Source organism: Anolis carolinensis, chromosome 3, assembly GCF_035594765.1.
Source record: "Anolis carolinensis isolate JA03-04 chromosome 3, rAnoCar3.1.pri, whole genome shotgun sequence".
NCBI lineage: Eukaryota > Metazoa > Chordata > Lepidosauria > Squamata > Dactyloidae > Anolis > Anolis carolinensis.
In genome coordinates, this window is record NC_085843.1 from 66,138,479 (window position 1) to 66,155,153 (window position 16,675).

The following is a 16,675-nucleotide window of genomic DNA, read 5'->3' on the forward strand; positions in this document are numbered from 1 at the left end:
TGTTCTCTCCATTAGTGAAGATGCTACAAGATTCTTTTCCATACTAATATTCTCTAAGATATATTAATGGTTAAAGTTATAGAACCTCTATCCTGGATCAATTCTGGCACCTGTAACAGAGACTTCCTGTAAAAGCAAGCTCAGATTTGGGTGGATAACTACACCCTCATTTTCAAGGTATAATGCATAAATAGTCGAGTAGGGTATTTGTTTCATAAGTCTCATTTGTGTTTTGCACCGTACTGTTCATTCGTATTGCTCAGTACGGCAGACCCGTCCCCACACGGTTGAAGCAGTGAAACGAAAGTGAAAGCAGCACAAAACCAGGGTTTTTGTGTGTTTTCCAGGCTGTATGGCCATGTTCCAGAAGCATTCTCTCCTGACGTTTTGCCCACATATATGGCAGGCATCCTCAGAGGTTGTGAGGTATACGTATACCTCACAACCTCTGAGGATGCCTGCCATAGATGAGGGTAAAACGTCAGGAGAGAATGTTTCTGGAACATGGCCATACATCCTGGAAAACACACAACAACCCTGTGATTCTGGCCATGAAAGCCTTCGACAACTCAGCACAAAACTGTTTGCTTTGCTGCTGTTCATTCTTCTGCCTTCCACCTTGTTGCCTCTTGCCTGCCTCAGTGCCTGCCTTGCAGCCTGTTTATTCTTTAACCTCAGATCTCCTCTGCAGATCGAGAGGGAAACCTCTCAGAATCAGTGGTGCCTTAGCTCCTGCCTTTAGGCCCAGGTCTTCTTTTCATATTGAGAATCATTGGTATCTTAAGCCTTTAGGTTAGAGGGCAGGACTAGACGGGAAAGAGGGAATGTTTTTAAGGAGATTTTATTTATAGAAAGGAAAAATATCCCTAAAATTTGGGGGATGACCCAAACCTTGTAAGAGTTGGAGGGCTAAAAATTGTAGATATGCCCTTCATGTATGGTGATTTTCATCCCTCTAGCATTAAACTGAGCAGAAGGGGAGCCCATTGCCACCAATGGGATGAATGTATTTGTATATTTGGATGGTGCAATGAAAGAGCTAATTCGGATGGGCGCTGATTTCGGAAGTGGCTGATGGACATGGAAATGGAGCCATATGAATGGAACAAACAGAAATGGGTAGCAATTTTATACAAATACACAAGACCAATAAATATATACTAGGCTAAAGCTCTTAAAATAAAGATCATATTGGAAAAAAGCAGTAGACACTTAGACATTTTGATGTTGATTCTGCTGCTGTGAACTTTGAAGTAGTTTCCCATCACTAGAAACTCAAGGCAAACCTATCAAAGGGTTTTCTTGGTAGGATTTGTTCAGAAAAGGTTTGCTATTGCCTTCCTCTGAGGATGCAAGTATGTGACTCTCCCAAGATTACCTGGGAGGTATTATAATTGATTGATGTTTCAGACCCACTGGTCTCCTGAGTTGTAGTCCAATGTTCAAACCACCACACTATACTGGTCATCTCACGTAGGCACACATCACTCCATACCATCTCAGACATATCCAGTCTGAGGTTTTGGCCAAAATTTGAATGGGAAATCATCTGGAAATACTAGGTTTCTCAAGTCTGAGATAGAACCCCATCTGAAGCTCTGGAGAGCCTCTTCCCACTTAGGATTCAACGACAGTGGGTAGGATGGGCCAATGGTCTGACTATAACACAGCCTTTTAAATTATGAGTCCTGACCCCAAATGTTGTCCCATTAATTCAATGTTGAGGTTACTAAAATCTTGGCAACAGTAAATGTTACCTAGACATTTACACAAATCTCTCAGCAATAATGTGCAGTATGAGAAATTGCTTCAGCTGAACTTCATAAAAAGAAAAATCAGCCTTTTTAGCAAGCCTCACAAATGCGGATTTATTATCAGTAAATGCTTAATTTTTATACCTATATTATGTACCTATATACCTGGGTTTGCGTTAAAATTTCTCGAGCAGAAAGTGGTCATGAGTGGGGAGGGGGAATTACAAAGCCCTGCTCTATAACACAGTTTCCCATGTTCTTCAGCTTGATATCAATTTTGTAATAGTATTAAGATATTGAAACTATATAGTGCAGTTTAATGTCCATCTCTTTTTAATTAGTCATTTTAGATATTAATTCTTAAGAGGGCAAAGTGGTTATTTAATATCAATAAATTTTAAAAGAGCTTAATGTAGTTTTGCATGGATTTCCTTTTTAAAAACTTTGCTGTTGCATGTCCATAATTGAACCAGGAGAGGGCAGAGTAGCATCAGTGCATGAACGTAATTATGGTCTGTTAGGGGAAACCTGCAACATTTTCCATTAGAGCAGCATGCAGAGCATCTGAGTCTTTTCTTTAAAACACAGCCAGGCCATTGTATAATTCTTGTCTCTGTCAGGTTTTATCAGCTGCTTTGCAAAGTCCGATGACAGAACTGTCAGGTTTCTTACTTGAGAAACTGTGTGATGCCTGCAAAAAAAGGGGAAAGGGTGACCCTGAAGAAAATAGCAGTGTCATGGATCGGTATGTCTCTTGTATAGTTCTATATGTCAGTGTGGCATATTTGTGTCTCTACCAGTCAAGGAGTTTGGAAAGCTTATTTGGATTTTTGTGCGCTTATGTTTTTGCTAGCACTTATGGATGTTTGCAAGCACATAGGTCTGAAAAGGTGAGAGACGTTTTAGAAGGCTATAAATTTGATTTGCATATTAGTGCTACGTTACACAAAAAAGATGGACTCAAGCCAGTCAATTTTGTTTATCAATTTTAAACCCTTGTGATTTCTACAAAAAAAAATATACAAAAATCTTCCTCCGAATAAGTGATCACCATGTTTTATGTATGTTTTACTTGGATATAGATCCTACTGAGTTCAGTTGGGTTTGCTACATGAAAAGAATATGTAGAATTAAAGTTGTTAAAGCAATTGATTTTTGTCAGTGAAACCTCTCAGAGGTGATTTTTCAGGGATGCACACACTGGGGACAAAAAGTTTATTACACTTTCAAAGCTGTTTCTTTTGCTCCCTATGGTGTTTTCCAGCCCTTTGTGCACATGTTTTTAAATATTATTTTTATTCATTGAGACAAACATACCATAATACAAACAACAACATATGCAATGAAACAAATTACATAAAACACAAAACAATACAATAAATATAAAATGCTAACCAGCAACAGCTGACAAAACTACTAAGTCCAATCTATACAAAAAACATACCAAAACAAATGAACAAATGTAAAATGTATCTACTAATCTAACTAATCTACAGACCTGTTGGTTCTCTGTTTGATGGGTTTTTTCTTTAGTTTTGACTAGTCTAGTCCCTTTAAGAGATACCATATAATCACACTACCTTTAATGAAATATTCCTAGCTCATAAATCCCACAATTTGTGCACAGATTTTTATGCCACATAGACTATTCTGAAGATTCAAACTGGTCTTCGGATGAAGTGTTGCTGAGACTGGGTTCAGGTTCACTTACCTTGTGTACATGTAATAGAGTGGGTGCCATGCCTCAGGCAGCAGAGTGTCTTGAGCAAAACCTGCTTCAACATACAGCATTCTTCACCAAACACCAATTCAAGGCTGCTTTGAAGTATATAAAACTGTAGGATGTGGCATCCAAAGTATATTATGGGTCCTTAACGTTGTGATTTTATATTTGAAGACTGTTGAGAACATATACTCTGTGTATGCCCAGAAGTAACTACTGTTTGTACCAAGTCCTATTTTTTATAGTTCCCTCTGGATGCTCACTATTCTGCCATTTCACAGAAGCCTAGAAAGGGAAAGTACATCATAAATAAATTCACTGCATGCATGTCACTCTGTTCATAACAAATGTGTTATATTACTATACACAGCTGTTTCCAAATTAATATCTCATTTAGGCCATGTCTAATTTATGTGTTAAATTGCTTGCTGTGGCAGGACAGCCTTTAAATGCTGTGCCATGTATAATTAAAATGTATCATTTTATTTTCTTGGAGCCTCCGGTGGCCTAGGGGATAAAAGCCTTGTGACTTGAAGGTTGGGTTGCTGACCTGAAGGCTGCCAGGTTCAAATCCCATCCGGGGAGAGCGCGGATGAGCTTCCTCTATCAGCTCCAGCTCCATGCAGGGACATGAGAGAAGCCTCCCACAAGGATGGTAAAACATCAAAACATCCGGGCGTCCCCTGGGCAACGTCCTTGCAGACGGCCAATTCTCTCACTCCAGATGTGTGTTGTGTAATGGACTCCGTGGTGAAAGGGAAGAGCAAGCGGCATATGATAGGCAAACCACCCCATCTGATGAGGTTGTATGCCTGGATACTTCCAGTAATATCAGAATGTTAGTGTTTTGAACTATATCCACATTACACAGTTATATCCAGTTGATACACTTTCATACTCACAGGTCTAACCCACAAAATCCTGAGATTTGTATTATGATTAGGTATTTTGAATATTCTACTAAAGAGACCTAGCTCTGTCAATCAGAGTACAACTCTAGACCATTCTACAAAATAATTCTAAGTCTTTCACCAAACTATGGGTCCAAGGTTTCCATGGAACAATTGGACTATTAGGAGACTACTAGTATAATGTAATATTGATAGTACTTTTGGCTTCTTTTGCTACAAGCTAGCAGGTAATGTTATCTTTAATTGATGATCCAATTGATCCCATTTAGATAAACAGTCAAAAAGAGCTCATCGCTTATACCAGTTGCCTTCTCTGAGTTCATTTTGATATTAGAATCATAGAATCATAGAATCATAGAATAGTAGAGTTGGAAGAGACCTCATGGGCCATCCAGTCCAACCCCCTGCTAAGAAGCAGGAAATCGCATTCAAAGCACCCCCGACAGATGGCCATCCACCCTCTGCTTAAAAGCCTCCAAAGAAGGAGCCTCCACCACAGTCCGGGGGAGAGAGTTTCACTGTCGAACAGCCCTCACAGTGAGGAAGTTCTTCCTAATGTTCAAGTGGAATCTCCTTTCCTGTAGTTTGAAGCTATTGTTCCGTGTCCTAGTCTGCAGGACAGCAGAAAACAAGCTTGCTCCCTCCTCCCTATGACTTCCCCTCACATATTTGTACATGGCTATCATGTCTCCTCTCAGCCTTCTCTTTTGCAGGCTAAACATGCCTAGTTCTTTAAGCTGCTCCTCATAGGGCTTGTTCTCCAGACCCTTGATCATTTTAGTCGCCCTCCTCTGGACGCTTTCCAGCTTGTCAACATCTCCCTTCAATTGTGGTGCCCAGAATTGGACACAGTATTCCAGGTGTGGTCTGACCAAGGCAGAATAGAGGGGGAGCAGGACCTCCCTGGATCTAGACGCTATTCCCCTATTGATGCAGGCCAGAATCCCGTTGGCTTTTTTAGCTGCCGCATCACATATTCATGTATTCATCTTTTATTTCTGGTACCTGGGAATGTAGAAGCAAGTACAGCAGCATACAAATGTACAGCAAGCAGGAAGGGTAAAGGAAATGTGTTTTCTGTTGTTCCACTCACTGGTATCATCAGTTATGATGACCTACATATGTCTGTGAGTAGGTTCTAATGCAGGAGTTGTACTGGAAGATGCCACAGAAGCTGTTACACATTGGTTATCGGTGCTCTGTCACACAATTGCTATATGACATTTCTCAGCATTCCATTATAGGTTTTTCTGACTAGGGCTGTTCGGAGTTGCAGCTTAACATATGGAGGGTTAGAAATGTAGAGATATTCTTGATCTGTCAACTCCATTGAAACCTTTGGATCAAAGCACACAGGGAAACATAGGTAAACGTAAAGGTTTTCTGCTGACATTGTCTGGTCATGTCCGACTCTGGGGTTGGTGCTCATCTCCATTTCCAAGCTAAAGAGCCGGCATAGTTCATAGACACCTCCAAAGTCATGTGGCCAGCATGACTGCATAGAGCACCATTACTTTTCTGCCAGATCATTACCTATTGATCTACTCACATTTGCATGTTTTTGGACTGCTATGTTGACAGAAACTGGGGCTAACAGTGGGAGCTCACCCTGCTCCTCAAATTTGAACTGCTGACCTTTTGGTCAGCAAGTTCAGCAACTCAGCAGTTTAAGACGCTGCGCTATAGGGGGCTACGGAAAATCATATGAAGTGAAAAATGCTGCTTCTGCATATACAACATGGTATTGCTGATTGCATGTGCTTCATCTTCTTCTATGCTGAAACGCAAATCTATTTCTCCCTCATGTAGGTAAGCTCTTTGGAGTTGAGATTCTGGTTTGTCTTTGAGATTTCAAATTCTGCTGCTGCCTTTTTGAGATTGACCTCAACTCCTGCCAATTGATTGATTTGCTCTGAGCCTCCTGGGTTTGGTTTCTCACGCTAGTTGCTTGGTGACCCACATCTCTAGATGCTGTTGACATTTCACTTTACCTGAAATGACAGTTAAAGTGCTACTTTGTTATGCTTGTGATCGGGTGGATCCTTATCATATAAAAGACCAAATATCTTTGCTGTTCATTTGGATGCTATAGAGTTCTGCTCAGATATTCTTGATGGGTACAAGTACAGGGAGTTAAATGCTCCAGCACTACCCTTTCGACTCCTGGACCTATGGAGATGAAGAAAGTAAAAAAGTAGTTGGACTGCATTAGGTTTTACACAGTTATACAATCTTGATAATTAAGGGCTTCAGTGGCATAGTTTTGTAAGCACATTCTTCTGAATATGCACCACTACCACCACCACCACAACAACAACAACAACACTTTTATTCTTGTACCTCGCCTCCATCTCCCCGAAGGGACACGGGGCGGCTTACATGAGAAAATAACCCACTCTTGCCACTCTTGAATCTTTGCCATTAAGTAGGAGATAGCTGCCTCTGTTTGTGTTTAATAATGAATCCCTGAAGTGGATTTTGCTAGCTTGGTCCCTTGTTTTTACTTAGGACCTTTATAATTGGGTCTAATAGCAGTTCTAGAGTGGTATTTTGGAACTTACGTACAATGCAGCACTGAATAAAAAAAGGTTTGATCCATCAAAAAAAAAATACATGTTTCATATTACCTGTAACTAGTTAGTTACTCCCCAGGTTCCTTTATTGGGATAATGAGTAGCAGTTTCTAGTTACTTTCAGAAATTACTGTAAAAGGCATTTTAGACATTTTGACAGGATTTTATTTTTGACATGCGTTCTTTGCCATTCTATTGTCAATTGTAAAAGTAATAGAAAGGAACAAAAGATCATTGAGCAGTACAACAAACAACAGAATGTGCTATTTTTTCAGCATTGTAATGAATGGTGAGAATAAGTTGCTTCTCAAACATTGTAACAGTGGGAGTGAGCTATTTTCAAAAAGTAACTACATACTTTAGACTTATTATTTAATTTATTTAGGAATTTTTCTATGTTATAACATTGTTCTCTTATCAGTGTATAGAATCAATTTTGATAATATTTAACTTAGGACTCTTTCTGACTTAGTCCTGTGCCTTGGTTTAGGGATTAAGTGCAGACTATGTGATTACATAAACTGTCTCATGTTCTCCTTTTCATGTGTGAAAACCACAAAGACATACACACCTATGCTATTGCTACTTACCATGATGTGACTATTGTGAACCTGGTCCTGCTCCTCCAACTAATTTTACTTGGCTCTCTTTTCAAGTCTCTCTGGAAAGCTATGTTAAACTCATGATTTTATCCCAATTTAATTTGGATTTGGACAGGCAAAATTCATATAACATAGAAACTAGTGGAAATGGGGAAAATCGTACATGAAACCAAATAAACTTCCAAAGAAAAATATATCTTGGTTCTTAGACATAGGACATGTGTCCAGTATGAGGCAGATCTCTGTGCTTAAAAATACTTATTTTGTTCACAAATATTTTCTTATCAAAGTTTCCATTTCCATTTCAATTTGTTGTTGATGTTGTTATTTATTTATTTATTTATTTACAGTATTTATATTTATTTATTTATTTCCAATATTTCTATCCCGCCCTTCTCACCCGAAGGGACTCAGGGCGGCATACAATTGGCAACAATTCAAATATTCCGCCCTTCTCACCCCGAAGGGGACTCAGGGCGGATTACATTATACACACATAGGGCAAACATTCAATGCCCATAAACACATCAAACAGAGACTGAGACAGACAAACGCAGAGGCAATTTAACCTTCTCCTGAGGGGATGTTCGATTCTGGCCACAGGGGGGAGCAGCTGCTTCATCATCCACTCTGACGGCACTTCCTCATTCCAGGTCATAAATTAGTTAAACTTATCTCCCCACTTTTATAAGTGGTACCTTATTTCCTACTTGATAGATGCAACTATCTTTCGGGTTGCTAGGTCAGCAACGAGCAGGTGCTATTTTTTATTGATGGGTGCTCACCCCGCCACGGGCTGGCCTCGAACTCATGACCTCATGGTCAGAGTGATTTATTGCAGCTGCTCAACAGCCTGCGCCACAAATTTATAACAAATTTTTAATTATTCTCAGTAATTGCCAAGGCTAAGATTTGTCTGATCTGTATTTTTTCCCGGTTTGCATCATTAAATGTAGCTGTGTCATGGATTTGTTGTGGCTGGAAAGGAGAGAAAAAAGTATGTTTAAACAAAGCATCTTTACAATTTAGGACAGCAGTTTTATATATCAATTGTTGTGAGCCCATTCTAAAAATTGAGGAATCTGGACTTGAGCTTTGTAGTACATAATGTATAGCCTGGGTATCTCACCAAATATAAATCTCAGAATTACACAGGAGAAAGCCATGGAGTTAAGGTGGAATCCAATAACAATAACTGTACTAGAGATAAACTCTAAGGAAGCTCTTTAGAACAGACCAGGAGTTTTCTGGCGACCGTAGACAACGCAAGGAACATATTATCAAGAATAAGTACAGAGCTTCTCCTATCAAATTGGTGTAAACAAAGCTGTGGCTTCTCATTCTGTGCTTTTATAGTTAGTGTCATACTGATAAAAAGAAACTCTGTCTTTAGCTCTTGACATAGTGTGCCTATTCAAACACTTAATATAAAGATGGACCAGGTTTCATTTGGTGTCATGAGTAGCAAACGGAACACTAAAGTAGCAAATGCTGACATGTAGCAAACGGAACACTAAAGCCAAGTTTAGGCAGAGGCCTCCATTGTAATCTCAAAGTCAGCTGTTTTACGTTACTTTCACTTATGTAAGAGAAAAACCATTCCAGCTATTAAAACTGTTTTGTGGTGTTTATGAGAAATATAATCCTAATTGCCGCCATGGAATAACGTCTGATGGTATTTCAAGTGATGAGGCATTTGCTTTTTCATTTCTAAAGCCAATGCTGTTTTTACTGCATCTTTGTTTGCTATGTAAAATTTCTCCTTTGTATTAATAGATATTAAGGATGGATCAAAAACATGGGCAACAGAAATGCATTCCACATACAGGAGGATCCAAGAAAGCATCCTCATGGGATCCCCAACAACATACAATTCGGAAAATACTTCTAAAATGTATTCATAGGCAATTTTGACAGTATGCTCTCACTTCTTCCTCTCGGTCAGTTCTCTTTTAGTCAAATATTCTCCCATTCACAATATATCAATTAAAAAATTAAACTAAAGAAGGCTGTAATTTCCATTGGTTACGATCTCAGTCACCCATGTGGACAATTTCAGATTCTGAAGTATTAGAGTATTAAAAGTGAGTAAAATTTCTTCTCCTATTTGTTTATTTATTGAATATAGACCCTGCATTTTTGTGGGGTGGGATCCTGTACATTCTTTATAAGTCCAGTTCAGAAGTAATGGATATCCATGGTTTCTTCCTTTGAATGTTTCCAGCAAGCCCAGGGTCATGAAGTTTTCCTCTCCCCCCCCCCTCCCTCCCTTCCTCTGCCTATTTTGTGTGCTACAAAAAGGAAACAAGTTTAAAAGCAGAACTTTGTGGAGTGGTGGTTTGATAAATTTTACTTTGATAATATACCTGAATCTGGAACCATGGAATGATTCCTGCGTGTTTACAGTAGCCATAGTTTCCTCAGTTTGGATTTCATGGAAAATCATGTCTAGTTCAAAAGACAAAGTGTAAGCTCCCAATCTCCCCCGATGCATGGTAAAGGATGATAAAGCCATGCTAGGAAACATGAAAGAAACCAGAGCACAGTTGTCTGGTAAGAAACCATGATTCCCAATATGTATGACCTGGGTTAGAGTGTGTATATTGTTATAAAAACCTATTTCTAGTTTTATAATAATGTTATTATTTAAAAGATAAGGAAATGAAATACAACAAATAAAGAATACAGAACCAATTAGAAAAAAGAAGTGACTTCCAATCTTCCTTTCAGCAGTTATATATACACAAAGCTATGCATGCCTCTCTGACCCACATTTCAACATATCCCTTCTTTCAATAACCTATTCTTTCTAATCATCAAAATGAAAAGTTGCCAGTTCATTTTCCTTTTCTCTTTCATAAAGTCTATAAGGGGTTTCAATTCTTTGAGAAATGTCTCCACTAACCTTTCTCTTATCAAACTAAACAATGTGTAGTTGTAAAAACATATGTGAAATGGAGCTGTTCCTGGCATTTTACCACTGAGGTTCTATAACAAACTTTTCCTGCTTAAACCAGTCTCTCCTCTACAGTATATTGTTCCTAATTTAACTTAGGTCTTGTCTGACCTCTCTCCCCCATGTTAGGATATTGGGAGTGGGACTAACTTATCCTTTGTTTAGGCATTCACGAAAGGCAGGGAGAATGTCAAGATAGTTCTCTAATATTGTCTTCTAATTTAGAAAGCTGCATTCAGTTCAGTTATCAAACAGTTACAGAAAGCATTTCAGTAATCTCCCACGTTATTAAAATAATATACAGAAGGAAGTTGAATCTCTACATATAGCTTCACCAGATCAAGTCCCAGTGGTTTCATCATGTTAAATCCCATTGAATGATTAGAAAATGTCTTGCGTTGATGGGGGTTGCAACTAGGGATGTTCTTAATTAAATTATTTGTTTCCTGTAACTTAAGAGAACAAATATTTTGGTCAATATTCTGCCTTTTGTAGGAAGATCTGCAAGCACTCAAGACTTCTGGCAAGGGAAATCACCCCCTTAACCTTTTACCAATGCAAGCTTGTAGGGGAGAGGGTGGGAGACACATAACAGCAATTTGTTTATTTATTGTATTTCTATACCACTTTTCTCACCCCTGGGGGACTCAAAGTGGTTCACAACATAATCCATGGCTAAATTAAATTTATTTATTTATTTATTTATTTATTTATTTTATGTCAAAAGCATTGTGTAATAAATAAGTTTAAAATTGATGAAATAAAGGAATCACAAGCAGCTAAATAGTTTTAGACCAAAAGCGGGCAACAGCGACCGCATTGTCCATAGCTTTAAACGACAACTCTTCTGTACATGAGGCAGGACATTGTGGGCAAGCATACATATGCAGACTTGTTTGTTCTGCTCCACAGTCACATAAGGTGGAGGATTCCTCCAGGTAGTGCCATCTTGCCAAGTTGTCTTTTGATCTGCCTGCTCCACTTTTGAGTCTGTTAAGGGACTTCCAAGTTGCCTATTCTAGGTTTGCCCCTGGAGGCAGACCCTCATGGAGGGCCATCCAGTTGGGATTGCCTGGTTTAGCTGCCCAGAGGGATACTCTTGCTGTTGTTGGAGGAACATTAATGCCTTACACATATGCTCAGTCGTTTAGTCGTCTCCGACTCTTCGTGACCTCATGGACCAGTCCACGTCAGAGCTCCCTGTCGGCCATCACCGCCCCCAGTTCCTTCAAGGTCAAGCCAGTCACTTCAAGGATACCATCCATCCATCTTGCCCTTGGTCGGCCTCTCTTCCTTTTTCCTTCCATTTTCCCCAGCATCATGATCGTTTCCAAGCTTTCCTGTCTCCTCATGATGTGGCCAAAATACTTCAGCTTTGCCTCTAATATCCTTCCCTCCAGTGAGCAGCCGGGCATTATTTCCTGGAGGATGGACTGGTTGGATCTTCTTGCAGTCCAAGGCAATCTCAGGATTTTCTTCCAGCACCAGAGTTCAAAAGCGTCTATCTTCCTTCGCTCAGCCTTCCTTATGGTCCAGCTCTCGCATCCATAGGTTACTATGGGGAATACCATTGCTTTGACTATGCGGACCTTCGTTGCCAGTGTGATGTCTCTGCTCTTCACTATTTTGTCAAGGTTGGCCATTGCTCTCCTCCCAAGAAGTAAACGTCTTCTGATTTCCTGGCTACAGTCTGCATCTGCAGTGATCTTCGCGCCTAGAAATATAAAGTCTGTCACTGCCTCCACGTTTTCTCCCTCTATTTATATCAAATTAGCCACATATAACAATAGATTAAATAGATAAATCTTCCAGGATTTGTGGATGGCTCTGGGATATTCTAGAAAATCCATGCATCATTTTGCAGCAGATATCAGTACACAACTTCTGATCATCCTCAGTTATCTCTTGCTTTCCAAATGTGGCCTTGTATGCTGGATGACCGGGAAAGGGGCAGCTGAAACTTATTGCTGAATGTGTTTGGGTATCCAGTGCACCAATCCATAGTGGGTCCCTGTCACAGCGTGTATTTGTGGAAGGGCAGAGGACAGCTGAGGATTATCACTCACTATGTCCTCAAGCTGCTGCCTATTCTTCAAATCTGCTCAGTGACTTGGGTGCAGGGGTTGGGTGGGTGAGGTGGAGGCGTTCATAAGCAAGAAGGATGAATCAGGATGATTCTCCTCCTTGGGGTTTCCTGACACTGAAAACTTTCCCTGTCAATTCATTGACTATTCTTTCTATCCCTAGTTGTGAATGATGTGTTATCTTTTGATCAGAATTAGCATCCTAGTGGATTGCAGAGTATAATGATATTCCAAAGAATGTTTGTCCATGGATGTAATCACATATGTTCCAGCAAAACACCTTCTGGAATAACAATAACATTATAAAATAAGAGGAACATATAATAAATACAATTTATACTTGCTTAGTTGTAGTAACCAAGAATACAACCAGAACCTGGAAGTAATACTTTTGTGACCTATAACTGCTATGCTGGTTGAGTGATTCTGAGACATACAGTCCAATTTTTTTACAGTCTCTAAATAGAGCATTCAATCCCCCAGCTGTTAACCCTCTAGGAATCGTAGAAATCAGAGTCCAACTATCCTATTAAATTAAATCTTTAAATATACAAGTACTATTTAAATGCTTTAATGCTATTGAAGTGTCAGGCAAAGGCTTTTGCATTTCTTGCTAGACATGTGATAAATTTCTAGGTGATAGATTAGGGGAGGAGAGTCAGCATGGTGTAGTAGTTTGTCAGCACCCAGGCTGCAGAGCACCAATAACCATACACAGAGGCCAGAATCTATCTAATATCTTTATTGTGGAAATATATAAAGTTAATAAAAACAAGTGTAGAAAATAGTCCAGAAGTAGACCTTTCAGGAAAGGTCAAAATTAGTCCAAAGAAACAATGTCCAATATGAAATATTAAGGTCCAAAGTTGTAATCCAGTAACCAAAACACTCACTTTGCCAAGCAAAGTGAGGGGAGATGACAAGGTCCTTTAGTCCATGAAACTTAAGCAAGGCTAGGAAGTAAACTTGATTCTTGGAACACTAGGCTTAATTCAAGGCAACAAGAAATGAGGAGCAAGAACAGGATCCGTGGTAAATTCGTGGCGAGGTCCGGGAAGCAAGGCAAGGTCCGTGGAGCAAGGCAAGGTCCTGGGAAGCAAGGCAAGGCTGGAAACGGGAGCAAAGGACTTGGACGCGGGAGTAGCGTAGTCCACACACAACCTACTCCCGAAGCTGACGAATTGACTCCGCAAGATTCCTACGTGGGCAAAACACCTAAATAGGGTCTCGTTTTCCCGCCAAAGAACATTTCTCTGGGGAACCAGAACCGAAAGCCATTCTCTGTGTCCAGATGCATGACTCCCTAAAGTTTCCCATGGGAAGCAGGCTTAATCAGCTGAATGCCTGGCAGCAATCCTAGCGCTCCTGCGAGACGCCTCCTGAGCGCCTTTCTGTTGTTTATAATAATCACGGCGAGAAAATGGGGGAAATTTCTGCTCAAGGCTTGTTTGGCAGACTTCTGGAAGGCAAATCTCCTGCAGGTGCAAGGGCTCCAATTCTGGCTGAAAAAGCTCCAATTCTGGCTGAAACGGTGGGAAACCTAAGTTTTCCTCTTCATCTGTCACAACAGTGCTAGGAACGGGACTACATGGCCCATGAGTCATCACACTATCCCCCTCCTCAAGGCCCCTCTCCAAAATGGGCCCTCTTCCCAAGGTGCGGGGCTGCGGCTTGGCGGGGTAGGCCTGGTGGAAGCGGCGGACTAAGTCGGGGGCATGGACCGTGGAAGCGTCTTCCCAAGAGCGTTCCTCAGGGCCAAAACCCACCCAGTCAATGAGATACTGAAGGCGGCGGCGGTGGAAGCGAGAATCCAAAATGTCCTGAACCTCGAATTCCTCCTCCCCATCCACCAAAACAGGAGTGGGGGCCGGCCGGTCTGCATCAGGGCGCACACCTTCCGCCGGAAGGAGCAGGGAGCGATGAAACACTGGATGAATGCGCATGGAGCGCGGAAGTTGAAGTTTGAAAGTCACGGGGTTAAGTTGCGCCACCACTGGATAAGGATCAATGAAACGGGCATCTAGCTTCCGGCAGGGACGGTGGGAGGGCAAAAAACGAGTGGACAAAAGAACCCGATCTCCTACCTTGATCTCGGGGCCCGGCTGGCGATGAGTGTCAGCGTGGCGTTTATAGTCCTCCTTGGCTTGGTCTAGTTGCTGGAGCAAAAGTTGTTGCACCGCTGTGAGTTCCTGCAGCCAGTCCTCCGCTGCAGGGACTTCTGAGGTTTCAATGACAGGAGGAAAGAAACGTGGATGAAATCCGTAGTTTGCAAAGAACGGGGTTTCCTTAGTAGAAGCCTGGACACCATTGTTGTAGGCAAACTCCGACAGCGGCAACAGGGAAGCCCAATTGTCCTGCTGATAGTTTACATAACAGCGAAGGTATTGTTCCAAGGTGGCATTGGTGCACTCAGTTTGCCCATCCGTTTGGGGATGGTGAGCTGAAGATAAACGAGAGTCTATGCCCAATAGTTCCTGTAGTGCTTTCCAGAAACAAGAGGTGAATTGAGATCCACGGTCTGTGACCAAACTCTTGGGCAATCCATGTAACCGGAAAATATGCTGAAGGAATAAATCTGCAGTCTCTTTGGCCGTGGGGAGGCCATCGCAGGGAATGAAATGGGCCAGTTTGGTAAAAAGGTCCACCACCACTAGGATCGTGGTAAATCCAAGGGAAGGTGGTAGGTCAGTGATGAAATCTGTGGAAATTATTTCCCATGGACGAGATGGTGTAGGAAGGGGATGCAGTAGCCCTGAGGGCTTCTCCCTTCTTGTCTTGGAACGCTGGCATACCGGGCAGGAGTTGACATATTTTTCTACATCCTTGCGGATCCTGGGCCACCAAAAATCTCGTAGGATTAAGTGCATGGTTTTAAATAATCCGAAATGCCCTGCTGGCTTGCAGTCATGACACAGACGAAGGGCCTTTTCCCTGCCCGGTCCTGGAGGGATGTAGACGTGATTTCTATAGCAAAGCAACCCATCCTTAAGCGAGAAGGGAAAATGTAGTCCTTGGCGAAGTTGATCTTGAGCCCAGGCATCCGCCTGTTGACTGGCCCTGATTTCCTGAGCGCAAAGGGGCCCTGGAGTAGAGGAAGTAGATTCAATTAGAGTGGATTTGGTGTTCCCCACTGTGAGCGTGGCAAAGTTCTCGGGCTGCAGCAATTGGGATTCAAAGGTCTCTCTGCGCCCTGCAGCATATTCTGGTTTCCGTGATAGAGCATCTGCTTGCTTGGTCTGAGCTGGGGTTACATAATGGATCTGGAAGTCAAAACGCTCAAAGAATAAAGCCCAGCGCTGCTGCCTCTGATTTAACTTGCGGGCAGTTCTTAGATGTTCTAGATTCCGATGATCAGTATGGACCTCAATGGGAAAATTGGCCCCTTCTAACCAATGTCTCCAAGTTTCAAAGGCTGCCTTTATGGCCAAAAGTTCTTTTTCCCAAATAGTGTAATTTCTCTCTGGGGCTGTTAGTTGACGGGAGTAAAAAGCACAAGGGTGAAGATGATCTCCCACTGGTTGCAAGAGTACAGCCCCAATTGCCACATCGGAGGCGTCAGCCTGCACAACAAAAGGGGTTTTAGGATCTGGGTGCTGAAGGATTGGCTGGGACGTGAATAATTTCTTTAGTTGCTGGAACCCTTTCTCTGCTTGCTCCGTCCAGCGGAAAGGCTGTTTCCCACGGATGCAGCTGGTGATTGGATCAGACCAGCGGGCAAAGTCTGGAATGAACTTGCGGTAATAGTTCGCGAACCCCAAGAAACGCTGCACCTCTTTCTTGTTGGTTGGCGCCCGCCATTCCAATACTGCTGAAACCTTTGCCGGGTCCATGGAGAGCCCTAGTGGCGAGACACGGTATCCCAGGAAATCTACCTCTTGTAGATCAAAAGCGCATTTTTCCAGCTTGGCATAAAGTCTATGATCCCGCAATCGTTGTAACACCATTCTGACGTGGTTCTCATGTTCTGATTGTGATCTAGAAAACACCAAAAAATCGTCCAAGTAGATGATCAAGAACCGATCTAGATAATCCTGAAAGATATCATTGACAAAATGCTGGAACGTTGCGGGAG

General features: G+C 41.6%; 1 long non-coding RNA gene across 5 annotated transcripts in view; it reads left to right on the forward strand.

The window, feature by feature from the left end:
- The first annotated feature begins 486 nt into the window (after positions 1 to 486).
- Positions 487 to 16,675, forward strand: part of LOC103278377 (uncharacterized) — a 526,052-nt gene continuing 509,863 nt past the window's right edge. For 2 of the 5 annotated variants that reach the window (XR_010004183.1, XR_010004187.1), the window contains exon 1: positions 489 to 2,499. This is a non-coding gene — a long non-coding RNA (uncharacterized LOC103278377). Of the gene's footprint in view, positions 2,500 to 16,675 lie in introns of all 5 variants that reach the window. The other 3 variants (XR_506007.3, XR_010004181.1, XR_010004180.1) reach the window with 3 other exon arrangements.